The 15,759-nt window shown below is 32.0% G+C and overlaps 1 pseudogene across 1 annotated transcript; it reads right to left on the bottom strand.

Annotated features, from left to right (window-relative positions):
* Positions 1–1,529: 1,529 nt before the first annotated feature.
* Positions 1,530–6,750, bottom strand: LOC145788924 (GTP-binding protein OBGC, chloroplastic-like; annotated as a pseudogene). The gene is made up of 7 exons (XR_014333752.1): positions 5,580–6,750; positions 4,545–4,818; positions 3,987–4,275; positions 3,480–3,639; positions 2,493–2,596; positions 1,861–2,094; positions 1,530–1,772 (listed from the first exon to the last, which is right to left on the bottom strand). The product of XR_014333752.1 is annotated as a GTP-binding protein OBGC, chloroplastic-like (transcript).
* Positions 6,751–15,759: the final 9,009 nt, after the last annotated feature.

Below are 15,759 nucleotides of genomic sequence, written 5' to 3'. Positions count from 1 at the left end.
GTGAAGGGCGAGCGCACTTCTTTGTTTCTCGCTTGCAGATGCGATGAAACTGAAAACAGAGCCTGAAGTTGTTTCTCTCCCTCTATATATGAGAATTGATGGAGATTCCAGTTTTCCCCACCCTCACACACACGTGGGGGTTGGTTATTGAAAGAAGAAAAAAAATAAAAAAATAAAAAAAATTCTGCACCAATCAGACCCCACTGGGGGTGCTGGGGGTCACCCCCAGTCGGGGTCTAAAAACATTACACCTCTATACAAACACCTTTCACTTCTGCACTTGAAAGAGCTCTCCTAGCTTCGTCACCATAATCCGGCTCGGTAATGCCCCTCTTACTCCACATTTACACACATTTCTTTGAAGATTTTCATCAACTTTTGTTTGCGATGAATGAATCAAAGTTTTCATCTCTCTTATGTTGCATTTTTAGTTCTTGCTTAGGATTTCAAGATCTACATATACATATATAGATATATGACTTTCTCTCTATATATATCGACATGCACGATAATTCATCTAGTATCTCTCATTCTTTCTAATTTCTGAGCGATTGATTTTGTGTTTCTGTTTATGTTTTTGTGTGATTGATTTTGTTTCTATGCTTTCTGTGAAAATAAATATACAATTTAATTGACAGATATGAAAGAACTAAACAAGTTATGAGATGTTTCGTAGTGATAAATTGACAAATTGATGAGATTTCAATTGACATAAGAGGCTAATGCTAATTTTAGCCTCCTCTTCTTCTCTCTTTGCTAAAGTTGACATTTTGAATTTTGTGTTTATGTCTATCGTTCGTTTTTACCTAATAAATTTATTTAATTATCATCATTCTTCCAACCATGTGTATTATAGATATAAAAAATAATGAAAGTTCAAATAAATATTTTAGTTTAAAAAATATGGACATGTTCATTTTTTGAATAAAGACATGGGTAAAAATAAAATATGTTCGGTATTTTTTTATTTCAAAGAGCATGGTATAATTATGCCAAATAAACTATCAGATTAGTTCATTTTTTTTTGTGAAAAAAATAGTATAACTAACAATTTTTTTAAATTTAGAATAAAAAAATAGTATTGAGTGATTCGCTGAGTAGAGCATACCAAAAAAAAAAAAAAAGGTTAATTTTTTTTTGTTCTTTATTTTTTTTTAGCACAAAGGGCACGGTATAATTATGCCAAATAAACTACCAAATTAGTTCATTTTTTTTTGTGAAAAAAGTAGTATAACTAACAATTTTTTTTAAATTTAGAATTTAAAATAATATTGAGTGATTTGCTGAGTAGAGCATACCCCAAAAAAAAAAAAGGTTTATTTTTTAAAAATAAATGTGATCATTACAAATAAATGCTTTAGATCATCGAAGTAAACCCATCTGTTTCAGCACCACCTCTCCAATTGGATGCTTAATTAGAGAGAATTAAATTCCCAAGGACAACAACGATTTTTTCCGCACGTGATCATCACAAAAATATAACATGGGCATACATGAAATCACATCTCAAAATTATGAGCAAGCCAATATAAAAGGCAACCGTGCGTTCTTCCTTATTTCAGTTGATCAATTAAATTAAAAGAATACAGGCCAGTTTGGTTATAAATTCATCATGTAAAGTATTATTCAGCAAGAAACAATAAAATATTTGCTCTGCAACACTAATTCTCATGAAACTCTCCTCCCAATCATGACGCACTGCACATATGTTTGAACTCCAAATCTGGATGGCCTCGGACAAGTTCATTAGTTAAAACCCTCAACCATCATAACTGCATAGTATATTAGTGAGGCTTAAACAATGCAGTTAGGAAAAAATTCAAGACATATTGAAAATGAAAGTAGATAAAGTTACAATACCGGCATTGCTAGAATGGTACTGCTGAGGAATATGGGGTTCAGTCAAGCTTCCATTGACAGTAATGGATTGGCACAATGGCACTTGAATGACACGGTTACATTATGTCCACTGAGGCCATTTAATTGAACCGGTTGACCCCTTCCTCAAATTTAATTGGGGAGCTGTCTGCAGAGTCGTGCCATACCATCTCCATCTGGTAGGCACCAAAAAGACCTTCAAATTTCTTACTGAAACTAAAAGTGAGAAATGTATAGAAGATAAAGCTTTGAGTTGAAAATGAAGTTGGCAAAAGACAAAAAAATGAAACTTGATAAACACTATTGTGTGAACTATTGAGATCTTTATGAACCAATAAAGAATCAAACTTAAAATGTTCATGCTATTCTATATTTCCTTGAAAATTAGTCTTCTCTATTTGGGAGATAAACGGTAACAGTTCATCATGATTGATCAAATTCAACCCTGTGCTCCACATAGGTCAAACAAACCTTATCAGAATCGGCAACTTGTCATGTCAGTACTTTATACTATGCAAGCCCTCTGCAATCTCATACATTTTGTCTTTATTCTTTCATGCTTCGGTTAGGTAAAATAATGAACTGGAAAGTCAAAGCAATAAAAACGCACTCACCAACAACAACGGTGTCACCCTCCTTGACACCAAGTTTAATAAGAGACTTGTACACACCACATGCCTCCAAAACATGTTGGAACCTTCTCTCCGAATCTATGTATCTGTTGCAAAACATGTAAATAGTCTGAAGAGTTGCAACTCAAATGCCAAGAAAAAAGGAGGAATTTCTGACAAAAAAACAGCTCCCAATCTGAGGCCTTGTTTTCAGAACTATAAGCAATTGCATTATACAAACTTAACAAGGAAGAACAGATCAACAATACATCCAATTTTCGGCTGAAGACATGGAATAATTAAAAAAAGAAAGAAAAATGTGACAGACCATCGTCTGCTGCAGCGCATAAAATTTGGAACAAGAAAACAATGTCATAATATAACACTATGCACCCCTAATAGTGACATGTATATTGTCCACACATGGCTTCCGAGCCTCTGAATAAATGGTTATGTTATGGATTATCATGAGGAAATAATTAATAATAAAATATTAAAATATTAAAAAAAAAAGAAAAAAGAAAAAAGAAAACTAAGAAAAAACACTGAACAGAGATAAACAAAGCAAAATAGGTTCGTATAGAATATTCCTATTCCTGTTGAATTCAAATTCAGGTAATATCAAAACCAGGAATGTTCACAAAATTAATGTTTTGTGTAGATCACACCAAATATTATTAGTGAATTTTTACTCACTCAAAATGAATAATCCAACATGATCCAAAGACCCAGTTTCAGGCAAAATATTTTTGTTCAAAGCTGGGTTGTGCATGTCTAAATCTGATAGAACATGAGCTATGCACTCAGTATGAGGAACATGAAAAATGCATTCAGTATCATGAGCTATGCACTGATAATTTGCAATTTGCAAGTATAAATCTGATAGAACAAGACAGGAAGACTCACCACAAGACAATGACAGCAAGAAAAGAGGAGAAAGGGTATAAAGGCAATAGCTATAGATGCAGGTAATGTGCAATGTACACATACCGCCAGTTTGTCATTTGAACAAAACGTTGTAACCCAGATCCAACTACATGCCACGTATTAGTACTGCTTTCATGAGAGATCTCAAACTCATTAATAGGGGCAGTTCGCTGCTTCTGCACCATATCAGCCACATGGTTCAAGTTTACTGGATTATTCCAACCTGTCAGACACCCAAAGGCAACACAAAAGAAGTAGAAGATTGTAAATGTATATAAACAAATATATGCATATATAACCCTATATGTAATGTTTTGATTGTCTCATCTGTTCTCTCTCTCTCTCTCTCTCTCTCTCTCTCTCTCTCACACACACACACACACACTCACACACACACATAATAAAATCATAAAATAAATCCCACAATCACAGCAAAGGACAACCCCAATGCATATTGATACTCTTTATTGGTATCGTTAGAAATGTGCACATAAGCACATGCACATTAGATGCACATATAATAGATATACACAATGCATTCTAATGAAGAAAATAAGATAAATTTCCAACCTTCTTCCTTATTGTCTTCCATTCTTTTTCGTACAAGCTCATAAGCAGCACAGATCACTTCATGAGTAGCCTCTCTCATAACAGCACTCATGCAAAAAGGTTCAATGCCACGGGCTTGCAAGTTTTCCTTGAATGATACCCACCTTTCAGATGCCTCCAGAAGATCCATTTTGTTGTAGGCAACTAAATACGGCTTTTCAGCAAGTTCAGGATTGAACAGTTCTAGCTCAAGACGAACTGCATCAAATTCATATTCAGGTTGCTGTGATGAACCATCAACAACATGTACCTAAGGTTCCATATTGATAATAGTTCTATTAGTCCGAAAAAGAATTGGCCCAAGCAAATCTACAAATAAAATAGAAGTAGAATAACTCTACATCTGAAGTAAGAATAAAAGCTCTAGTTTCACAATCTCACAAAATAACATTGTGTGGCGAATTTCAAAAGCAAGAAACAAAATGTACAGCTATGACATCTTTCTTCAGTAATTACTCTATAAAGCAATGCTATTTCAAAATCTTAGTGAGCAAGCACAATTTATGAGAGGGTTTATACCAAAGCAGAACATCTTTCTGTGTGCCGGAGAAACTCATGGCCTAAACCAAAACCTCGGTGTGCTCCTTCAAGTAAACCTGGGAGATCAGCTACGACCATTGTAGAATCATAGTCAAATGAAACAACACCGAGATTTGGAAGTAAAGTTGTAAAGGGATAGTTTGCAATAGCTGGCTGAGCAGCACTAATAACACTAAGAAGTGTGCTTTTCCCTGCATTTGGAGCACCTATTATTCCAACATCAGCTACCAACTTTAGGTCTAACTCCAACCACCTGGTCAAAATGCTCACAAAATAATTAATAACAAAATTGAAAGACTTCCACTAACCATGGAAATTAGCTCTGAATAACCTTAAAAAGAAAAAAAAAGCTCATGCCCAATGCACAAAGCTCCAGCTTATAACAAAGTCCAAGACTGAGAGAGGTAGTAGCTAGACAACCTTCCCCCCATTTCTTATGAAGAGACTATTCTTGAGGCCCCTTATTCATAAATACACCAACCATGAATGTTACCGCTAAAACTTGGATGAATTGGTATCCCAGGCATGTATTAACAACTTATTAATTCCACAAGTGAGTCTCACTATCAAAATCTTGGTGATCTAAAACTTTGTATCTCCAAATGCAGTGCCACTTGGAATAGGAGATATTGCAATTGTGACCCATCTGACCCCCTAAAATGGTCAGACTCTTGTATACTTAATTGTAAAAATATAAATTAGTGAACTCAAAGAATATGAGCTATAATAATAGACTTTGCTGCACTTTGTACAACAGTTATTTATTTATTTATTGACAAGCAAAATAGTAACTATTTTAATGCACAGCGAAGGCATCAACCATCTACACACGCATGTACCAGCAAAAGAAACAACCGAACTAAACAGAACAAAACCCTATACTCTCAACAAGGATGTACAAATCAAATAAAAAATCCACGAAACCATTTCCGAGTGTTAAAATCAATATATGCAATTACCTATTTCAAATTTTTAAAAATCTGAACAAACAATTTAAGAACTTGAAAGACTCACAATTCTGGGCCCTCCTCTCCAATCTCTGCAATCTTTGGCACCTTGTTCGTCCCCGACTTAAAAGAAGCATTGCCTCTCCCTCCTCTTCCACCTGGCAACAACAATGCCCTCTGCCCCGGATACAACAACTCCAAAAGCACCTCCCCTTGCTCTCCATCCATGGCAGCCTCCCTAATAACCGTCCCCGGTGCCACCTTCACCACAACATCCTCTCCCTTCGCCCCATTCTGCTTCTTCCCCTGCCCATGGCTACCCCTCCCTGCCCTGAAATGAATGTTCTGTCGAAACGGCAATAACGAATTCATCGACCCATCAACTTCCACATACACATTCCCACCCCTCCCTCCGTCGCCACCGGATGGTCCCCCAAACGGCACGTACTTTTCTCGCCGGAACGCCACCACCCCATTCCCGCCATCACCGGCCTTAACAAAAATCTTCACTCTGTCAAAGCATCTCATCACCGCCGGCACTCCTTTCTCCTTCTCCTTCACTTCCTCTCCTTCAATTCCATCCCCACCAACCACATCCCCAGCTTCTCCACCTCAAACCCTAACATTTCACCACCATAGTCCTCCTCATTATCATCGTCTTCGAATTCAGAATCAGAATTCACCTCGAACAATTCGAACTTTCCGTAAGAAAGCCCTAGATTTTCATCAAACAACTCTTCTTCTTGACTCGATTCGTCGTTTTCGATCTTTCGAGTTGAAATATTCAATTTGGATAGCTTGACCTCGGTTGAGGAGTGGAGAGAGGAGAGAAAGAAGTCGTCTTTGGGAGGGAGGCGGGTGTAGGTGGTGGCAGCATCGCCGTTGGAGACGGAGGAGAGAGGCGGCGGCGGCGGAGGGTGGAAGTCACGGGAGGTGGTGCGAGTAATGCGATGGTGGTGGTTAGGGTTTGATTTGCAGAGCTTTCTGGGGAGGGGGTTGCAAGGGTTTGGAGCATTGCGAGCTAGGGCTTGTGGAGATATGTATATAGATAGAGATGAAGCCATTGTTGAATTCTCTCTACTGTTTTGTGATTCTCAAAGTCCCCAGTTTTTTTGCAGAGCCAGCATGGAGAGGAATTAGTGGATATAGGGGTTACGTGTCTTTGGCCACGTGTCAGGATTTATTTTCGATCAATTACACAAATAGTCCTTAAAAAATACTTCGGTGACCTTCGACAAAATTTTTATAAATTAGTTTTTGTTTATTTTTAAAAAAATATAAATTACAAATGTATTTGATTTAAATAGAATATTTTAAAAATATAAATTAAAAAATTTATTTATTCATACCTAAAATATTTATATTTATTTTTTATTATTTATGATAATAGGATTATACACATTATAATTTAAAAAAAATTAATTAAAAAATTTATTTGAAAAAAAAAATTTAGTCAAATTTTTAAATTTTTATTTAAAAACTAACGTAAATTCATTTTTTGAGTTTACGTTTTTTTTCTCAAATTTATAAATTGAGACAACCATTTATAAACCAAAAAAATTATCTAACAAGTTTTTATGATAGTTGTTAAATTTTTTGTAAATATAAACTGAAAACTGAAAATGAAATAATTACCAAACATGCCTATTTCGTTTTGATCTTAATTTTTCATTTATAATAAGGGAAGGGTTTAGAGTGTTTGGATATGTAAGGTACATATTATATGTAAAGTTTTATAAATATACGTAAGTTGTTTCATAAAATCACATAAATTTTTACAAATATACATAAGTTATAATTTCTTAAATTTTTGCAAGTTAAATATTTATAAAAATTTACACGATTTTATAAGATAATTTACATATATTTATAAGAATTTACGTAAATATATATGATATATATTTACATACATAAGAATTGTCCTTATAAAAAATACAATTATATTCTTTAATGTCTAAAATATAGTTGATGTAAATATTCATAGTCTAACAATAATTAAAGAAAATATTACATTTGATTAATATGTGATTTTTAAGAAATTGATATGAAATTAAATAGTTCAAAATAAAATAAGTTATATATTTTATGCATTATTTGGGTAATTTATCTTTCATTTTAACAAACGAATGATTTGAGAATTGTTTTTTTAGAAATTTTTTTATTTTTTAAGCAAAACAAGTTAATATGTAATGGTAATAGTTTATTTAACTATATAAAAATAAAACAATAATTAGTGTATATAATTTGTTTTTCTTAATAACTTTTTATTTTTGTATTACATACAGTATTGCACCATTGAGATTTTCTTAAAATACAGATTGTCCCTTATGACTTTTTATTAATAAATTATTAAATCAATTAATAATTTTTAATAATGTGAAAAAATATATTTTAATTAACAATCCTAGCAATTTTATTACTGTATAGCAGAGAAAGTAAAAATTTTATTTTTTTCATAAATTCTACTAAATAAAAAATTTATTATTTCCAAAATTACAAGAGAGAATCCGTATTATTTTAATCAGGATTTATTTGTAATTTATCTTAAGGCTGCCAAACCGCTTCAAAATATTTTTATAAAATACATATACATATCTATATATATAAAGAATCACTTAACTGATTGGGATTTGTATTTTTTTTTCAATTTTGCCCATTTATTTTGAATAATTTACTAATAGTGGCCTATATATTGAGTAAAGTTTTTTTTCGTAATTATGCAAATATTCTTGGTCAATTATGTAACAAATTTTTAGTAATTACGCAAACATTCTTGGTCAATTATGAAATATAAATATTTTATTTTTTTAACAAATTACAAATACACCCATAAGGTTTATTTAAAATATAAATCGGTCTTATAATACTATAAATTACAACTACATTTGTTATAAATTTTAATTGGGTAAATTACATTGACACCCCCTGCGGTTTATGTTTATTACAGTTTCTCCCATCACCTTTAGAAAATCACATTTCCCTCCCGAATGTTTAAAGTTTTATTACAGATTACCCCTTGAAGTTTAAAATTTCATAACAGTTCCCCCCTCATCGTAATGATCATCATACATAAAATTAAATTAACAGGAGGTCAGTGTAATTTTCCAAATGTAAAGGGGTGAACTGTAATAAACATAAACCTCAGGGGGTGTCAATGTAATTTACCCATTTTAATTTAACACAATAATCAAGAAGAAAAAAAAACTATTTTCCTATATAATAATAAATTATCAAAATTTTTTATTGAAAAATATTTCTTATATCATTAAAAATCGTTAATTGACTTAATAATTTATTTATTAACAAAATAGTTAACCGAAAAATACTTTTCATATCATTAAAAATTGTTAATTTACTTAATGATTTACTTATTAATAAAATTGGTCATTTGTTATGTTAGTATGATTTATGTATTAATAAAATTAGTTATGTGTATATATATATGTGTGTGTGTATTTTCTTCTACTTCTTTATTAGTTTAGTGAATTATCTTAGTAGTTTTTTTTTTTTTTTTTTTAAATGAGACAATTATCTTAGTATTTGTTTAAGATTTATCTATTGAGAGAAGCTTACCCATTATAATTTTTTTTTTTTTATAATAAATTTGGAAGGAATACATCATTAGGTGTATAATAAATCAAAAAATAATACATATCATACTACATAATTCTATCATATATCTAATGATTTATTCTATTCAATTTCATATAATAATATTTCAATTTTAAAAAAATTATCAAAATATAAAACTTAAACGTACTATAATAATAACCCGTTTCAAATTCGGATATTTGATTGAAAGGTACAGTTAAGATTTATTATGATTTCTATTTTAATAATTTAAATAGTTTATTTTTGTAAAGTCTTTCACATGTATAATTCATACCAAAAAAAAAATAATTTAATATGATAATTGAAATTTGTCTAATTTATTCAATTTGTCATTAATTTTTTTTTTTAAAAGAGAGGCAATTCATCAATTTTTGTTTACCACAAATGCGGTAAATTGAACCAACCATGAGTATCAAATCAGTTTAATTTTTATATGAATGATATATACCAAAAAAAAATAAAAAAAATTATTCTAATTATCAAAATTAAATATTTAATGGGCCCTACCAACTTGAACTGCACCTTTCAATTCAATCTAGTATATATATATATATATATCTATATTATTATATATGTGAGAATATGACTTGGTATCTAATAGTGTAGTGGTTTCTTCTTCCGTTAAAGTGGCAAATTTTTTTATCCTAAAATAAAAAAATATTATTTAAAGGCGTGAGCAAGATTTGAACCCAAGATTTTAAGTTTTATTAGGTTTCGTTTGGAAAGTGAGTTAGCATTTTGGCTTTGTTAGCTATTTTAGCTTTGGGCTAAAAAGTCTCGTTTGGGAAGAGCTTTTGGTATTTTTGGCTTTTTTGATTTTTTTGAGAGAGAAAGAATGTAATAATTATAGATTGGATGTAATATTTTGTCTTATTAGACTTAAAGGCCTATTTTGTTTTTTGTGGTTAAAATAGCCAAAAAAACCCCAAACTTAGCTTCCCAAACGAAACCTAAGAACACTCTTACCATTTAGACAACATACATTTTATAATATTAATTTCTTTATTATTTATTTGAGTAAATTATAAATACACCCCCTGAGGTTTGCTATAAGGCCTTCGGGTTTGTATCTAAAATAATTTGGGCCGACATAATTTCTAGAGCCTCAACTCAAAAAGAAACCTAACTACTGAATGAACTTAGAACCTACTAAATAAATTAAACAACAATTTAGGCCAAGAAAATTTCTAGGGCCCCAGAACAAAATAGTTGACTAAATACAAATAATGAACCTGCCACTTGTTTGGTTTTGATCTGAAAATTTATTTTCAGAATTTTTTTATTTTAAAATTTGAAAGTTAATTTGGTTATAAAAAAAAACTAAAAAAAATGATATTTAAGAATTTATTTTTGTCAAACCATTTTTTTTTTAATGTCAAAAAAATTGTTTGAAAGTTTATTTTTGGTCTTACCGCTACTAGTGTCATCTTTATGTCCAAATGATGACATCACTTATAAATCAGTTTGACACATTTATGACTCTGGCACGTATCAGTATTAGCCCTTGCCTATTATCTCATAGACGGTCACTACCTTTTTACCGTCACTCCTTTTTAAAAATAATAAATTGTATTTTCATTCGTAGATATATATTTTTTTTCACTGTACCTACCCTAATCACTACATTATTTGTCTTTTCTTACTTTGGTCCAATTTCTAACTTCTGAGGGAAACTTTGAAATTTTTAAAATTAACTTTCCTACCTTGATCACTTGGAGACCTTTGTTTTCGCACTTCAAAATAGATGGGTCATGGTAGGCGGTAAATGAAGTGTTCTATAATGGAGGGTTGCATGTTGAGGTGGTCTATAGCGGAGGATTTGGTACAAATTTGGGTGAACATGACCCATGGGGCATTTTCCGTCACAGAAGTATAACATTTGTTACAATTTGGACCAAAGTGAAAAGAATCTGTATCGAGAACAAAGTGAGAAACTGTGAATGTGTAATTAAGCATTTTAAAAAATACAAATCATGCCCTAATCTATGAAGAAATTATTTATGTAAGTAATATCATAATAAAGTATAATTATTATTTGAAAATAGGCTAACATACTTTAATATGAAGATTTAATTATTTTATTACAGTTAAAAGAGGAAATATCATTTTCCCCATCAAAGTATCACTCAAAAATTAATTTAGGCCTCGTTTGGGAACGGGCTAATTTAGTAATTTTTTGGCTATTTGGCTAAAAAGGTAGGTAAAAAAAACTTGTATGTTTGGGATGACTTTTTGGCTAATTACGAAAAGATGTGCAAAAAGTAGAGAGAAAAGAGAATCTTTGACTTTTTGGTATGGATTGTTGGCTTTTTGGCTAATTTAGTAACTTTTTGGCTAATTGGCTAAAACAACCTCTTACCAAACGAGGCCTTAACCTATGTTATTTTAATAATAATAATTTTTACACGTAAATTATTTGATTTTGGATTAATTTTGGATTCATTATCGGATCGATCTAATTTTTTGTGTGAATAAAATACACACAGCACATGACAAAATAAAGGATTTTAGATCTTATTCCAAAAAATCCATTAAACAGTCACCTTATAGTCAAATGTCATATAAGGAAATTCAAAATTTCACATCAAAGTGAAAGACTCGGTCATCACCTCCTCAACACTTTTCTATAAAATCAAATTCCCTCTAAAGTAAAAAACCTAAGGATTTCTGTCTAATAAAAAACTTTCCATAATTTCAAAAATTCTACTCGGGTTTTCTTTCACAATTCTTTCCTCCCAAGGAGCTCTCGATCTTATTCCAAGTATCTACTCAAACAATTGTCTTCATAGGCAAATGTCTTTCTAGGGGATTCCGAATTTTATTCAAAATTGAAGATTTGGTCACCACTTCCTTATCTACCATTTTTCATAAAGGTCGAAATTCCCCCTAAAGTCAATGACTTAAAGATTCTTATTCGATCAAACACCTTCCATAATCTCCAAGGCACTACTTAAGTTGGAAAGTTCCTTTTTTTTTTAAAAGTTATTCTTTAATAACATGTTTTCTTGGGGATTTAAATTTTAAAAAGTCAATCATTCTTTTCTTTTTCCTCTTCTTCTTTGATCACTAAGGTAAGAACCCAAATTCAAACTCAAATTCTTTAAAATTGGGAAACCACCCCCCAATTTACTACTGATTACTCAAATCAAGATAAAAATATGAATCACTGCGTAAGTTGAACCACCAAATCTTTGTAACTACATCATTGCCCCCAAATAACTTGGATTGCCACAGAATCAGATCACTGCCACGTCAGACTCCCCAGACTTTGGGAATGAAATCATTGTCTTTCTAGTTGTTGGATCACTGGAATCAAATTAAATCAAATCAAATCAAATCATTTCCAAAATATCACATAAGAACATAATTTGCATTCATGCCTATTTGGGGGGTAGGGTTGCCCTGTACTAATTTAGAAGTCAGACCAAGGATTTGCTAAATCATTCAAAGAGGCACTAATACAATCCTCGAAAAGAGGGTATCCTGCCCTAGTTTAGAAGTTGCTAATGCTCTATCCATGCAAAAGGAGGCAAGTTTGGTCAATAAAGGGCACATCAGTTGTTACTATCAATATACCACTCCTTCCACAAGGGAATGATCAAACAGTACTAGTAGCATAGTCTCATGCTTGCCTTATTGACGTAACATAACCCACGAAGTGTCCGGGATACTATGCAACAAACCCGATGATAGGTGAATGGAACCAGTCAATTTTGTTTAACACTTACCATTGGATCTCGAAGTCATCGTCATCACCCATTAGGTGATACTTGCCTGACCAAGAGAATTCAGAGGAATTTAAAGGATTCCTACCAGAGTGATCAAGCTAAACAATTGTCTTTCCATTACTTATTGTTTCCCGAAATGTGCTCAATTTATTTTCAAAAGTGCGTGATCAAATTTCAACTTCTATTTTTTACAAAATAAAGTGCAGTTTTTTTTTTCTTTAAAATTTCAATGTTTCCCTTTCCTCTTTTTTTTGGAAAGTTTTGAGAAGTTCGGATTTTATTCCAAGGAATCAACCAAACGATCACCCTTTAACCAAATATCTTGTACAGGAAAAAAAATTTTATTCGAAATGAGAGACTCAGTCATTACTTCCTTGTCTAACATTTCTCCATACAATTAAGGTTCCCTCAAAGTCAGCGGCCCAGAGGTTTTTACCTGATGAAAAGAACTTTCCATAATTTCGGAACTCTATTCAAATTTTTTTCAAAAAATTTCCAAAGAATTTTAAATCTTATTCCAAGAAATCAATCAAACAGTCACCTTATAGTCAAATGTCTTTTAAGGAAATTCAAAATTTCACTTCAAAGTGGAAAACTCGGTCATCACCTCCTCATCAACACTTTTCCATAAAATCAAATTCCCTCTAAAGTCAAAAACCTAAGGATTTCTGTTTGATCAAAAACTTTCCATAATTTCTAAAATTCTACACGGGTTTTCTTTCACAATTCTTTCCTCCCAAGGAGCTCTCGATCTTATTCCAAGTATCTAATCAAACAATTGTCTACTTAGTCAAATGTCTTTCTAGGGGATTTCAAATTTTATTCAAAATTGAAGATTTGGTTACCACTTCCTTATCTGCCATTTTTCATAAAAGTTGAAATTCCCCCTAAAGTCAATGACTTAAATATTGATATTCGATGAAACACCTTTCATAATCTCCGAGGCTCTACATAAGTTGGAAAGTTCTTTTTTTTTTTTCGAAGTTATTATTTAATAACATGTTTTCTTAGGGATTTAAATTTTAAAAAGCCAATCATTCATTTCTTTATCCTCTTCTTCTTTGATCACGAAGGTAAGAACCCAAATTCAAACTCAAATTCTTTAAAATTGTGAAACCACTCCCCTAATTTACTAATTACTCAAATCAAGAACAAAATATGAATCACTGCCTAAATTGAACCCCCAAATCTTTGTAACTGCATGATTGCCCCCAAATAACTCGGATTGCCACAGAATCAAATCACTGCCACGTCAGACTCTTTAGACTTTGGGAATGAAATCACTGTCTTTCCCGTTGTTAGATCGCTGGAATCAAATAAAATCCTTTCAGAAATATCACACAAGCACATAATCTGCATTCGTGCCTATTTGGGGGGTACGGTTGCCCTGTCCTAATTTAGAAGTCGGACCTAGGATTCAGTAAATCATTCAAAGAGGCAATAATACAATCCTAGAAATGAGGTTATCCTGCCCTAGTTTGGAAGTTGCTAATGCTCTCTCCATGCAAAAGGAGGCAAGTTTGGTCACAAAAGGGCACATTAGTTGTTACTATCAATATACGACTCCTTCCACAGGGAATGATCAAACAGAACTAGTAGCATAGTCTCATGCTTGCCTTATTGACATAACATAACCCACAAATACTGTCCGGGATACTATGCAACAAACCCGAGGATAGGTGAATGGAACCAGTCAATTTTGTTTAACACTTACAATTGAATCTCAAAGTCATCGTCATCACCCATTGGGTGATAGCTGCCCGACCAAGGGAATTTTGAGGAATTTAAAGGCTTCTTACCAGAGTGATCAATCTAAACAATTGTCTTTCCATTACTTATTGTTTCCTGAAATGTGCCCCAATTTATTTTCAAAAGTGCGTGATCAAATTTCAACTTCTATTTTTTTCAAAATAAAGTGTAATTTTTTTTTTCTTTAAAATTTCAATGGTTCCCTTTCCTCTTTTTTTTTGAAAGTTTTGAGAAGTTCGGATATTATGCCGAGGAATCAACCAAACGATCACCCTTTAGCCAAATATCTTGTACAGGAACAAAAATTTTATTACAAATGAGAGACTCGGTCATTACTTCCTTGTCTAACATTTCTACAAAAAATTAAGGTTCCCTCAAAGTCAGCGGCACAAAGGTTTTTACCTGATGAAAAGAACTTTCCATTATTCCTGAACTCTATTCAAATTTTTTTTAAAAAATTTTATAAGAATTTTAGATCTTATTCCAAGAAATCAATCAAACAGTCACCTTATAGTCAAATGTCTTCTAAGGAAATTCAAAATTTCACTTCAAAGTGAAAGACTCGGTCATCACCTCCTCATCAACACTTTTCCATAGAATCAAATTTCCTCTAAAGTCAAAAACCTAAGGATTTCTGCCTGATCAAAAACTTTCCATAATTTTTAAAATTCTACTCGAGTTCTTTCACAATTCTTTCCACCCAAGGAGCTCTCGATCTTATTCCAAGTATCTAATCAAACAATTGTCTCCTTAGTCAAACATCTATCTAGGGAATTTCGAATTTTATTCAAAATTAAAGATTTGGTCACTACTTCCTTATCTACCATTTTTCATAAAAGTCGAAATTTCCCCTAAAGTCAATGGCTTAAAGATGCTTATTTGATCAAACACCTTCCATAATCCCCGAGCCTCTACTTAAGTTGGAAAGTTCCTTTTTTTTTTTACAAGTTATTATTTAATAACATGTTTTCTTGGGGATTTGAATTTTAAAAAGCTAATCATTGTTTTCTTTATCCTCTTCTTTGATCACGAAGGTAAGAACCCAAATTCAAACTCAAATTCTTTAAAATTTGAAAACCACCCACCTAATTTACTACTGATTACTCAAATTAAGATCAAAATATGAATCACTGCCTAAATTGAACCCCCAAATCTTTG

This window comes from Camellia sinensis, chromosome 6 (genome assembly GCF_055761805.1).
Source record: "Camellia sinensis isolate YWXY chromosome 6, ASM5576180v1, whole genome shotgun sequence".
NCBI classification, from domain to species: Eukaryota; Viridiplantae; Streptophyta; class Magnoliopsida; order Ericales; family Theaceae; genus Camellia; species Camellia sinensis.
This window is presented reverse-complemented; position numbering and strand designations above follow the sequence as displayed.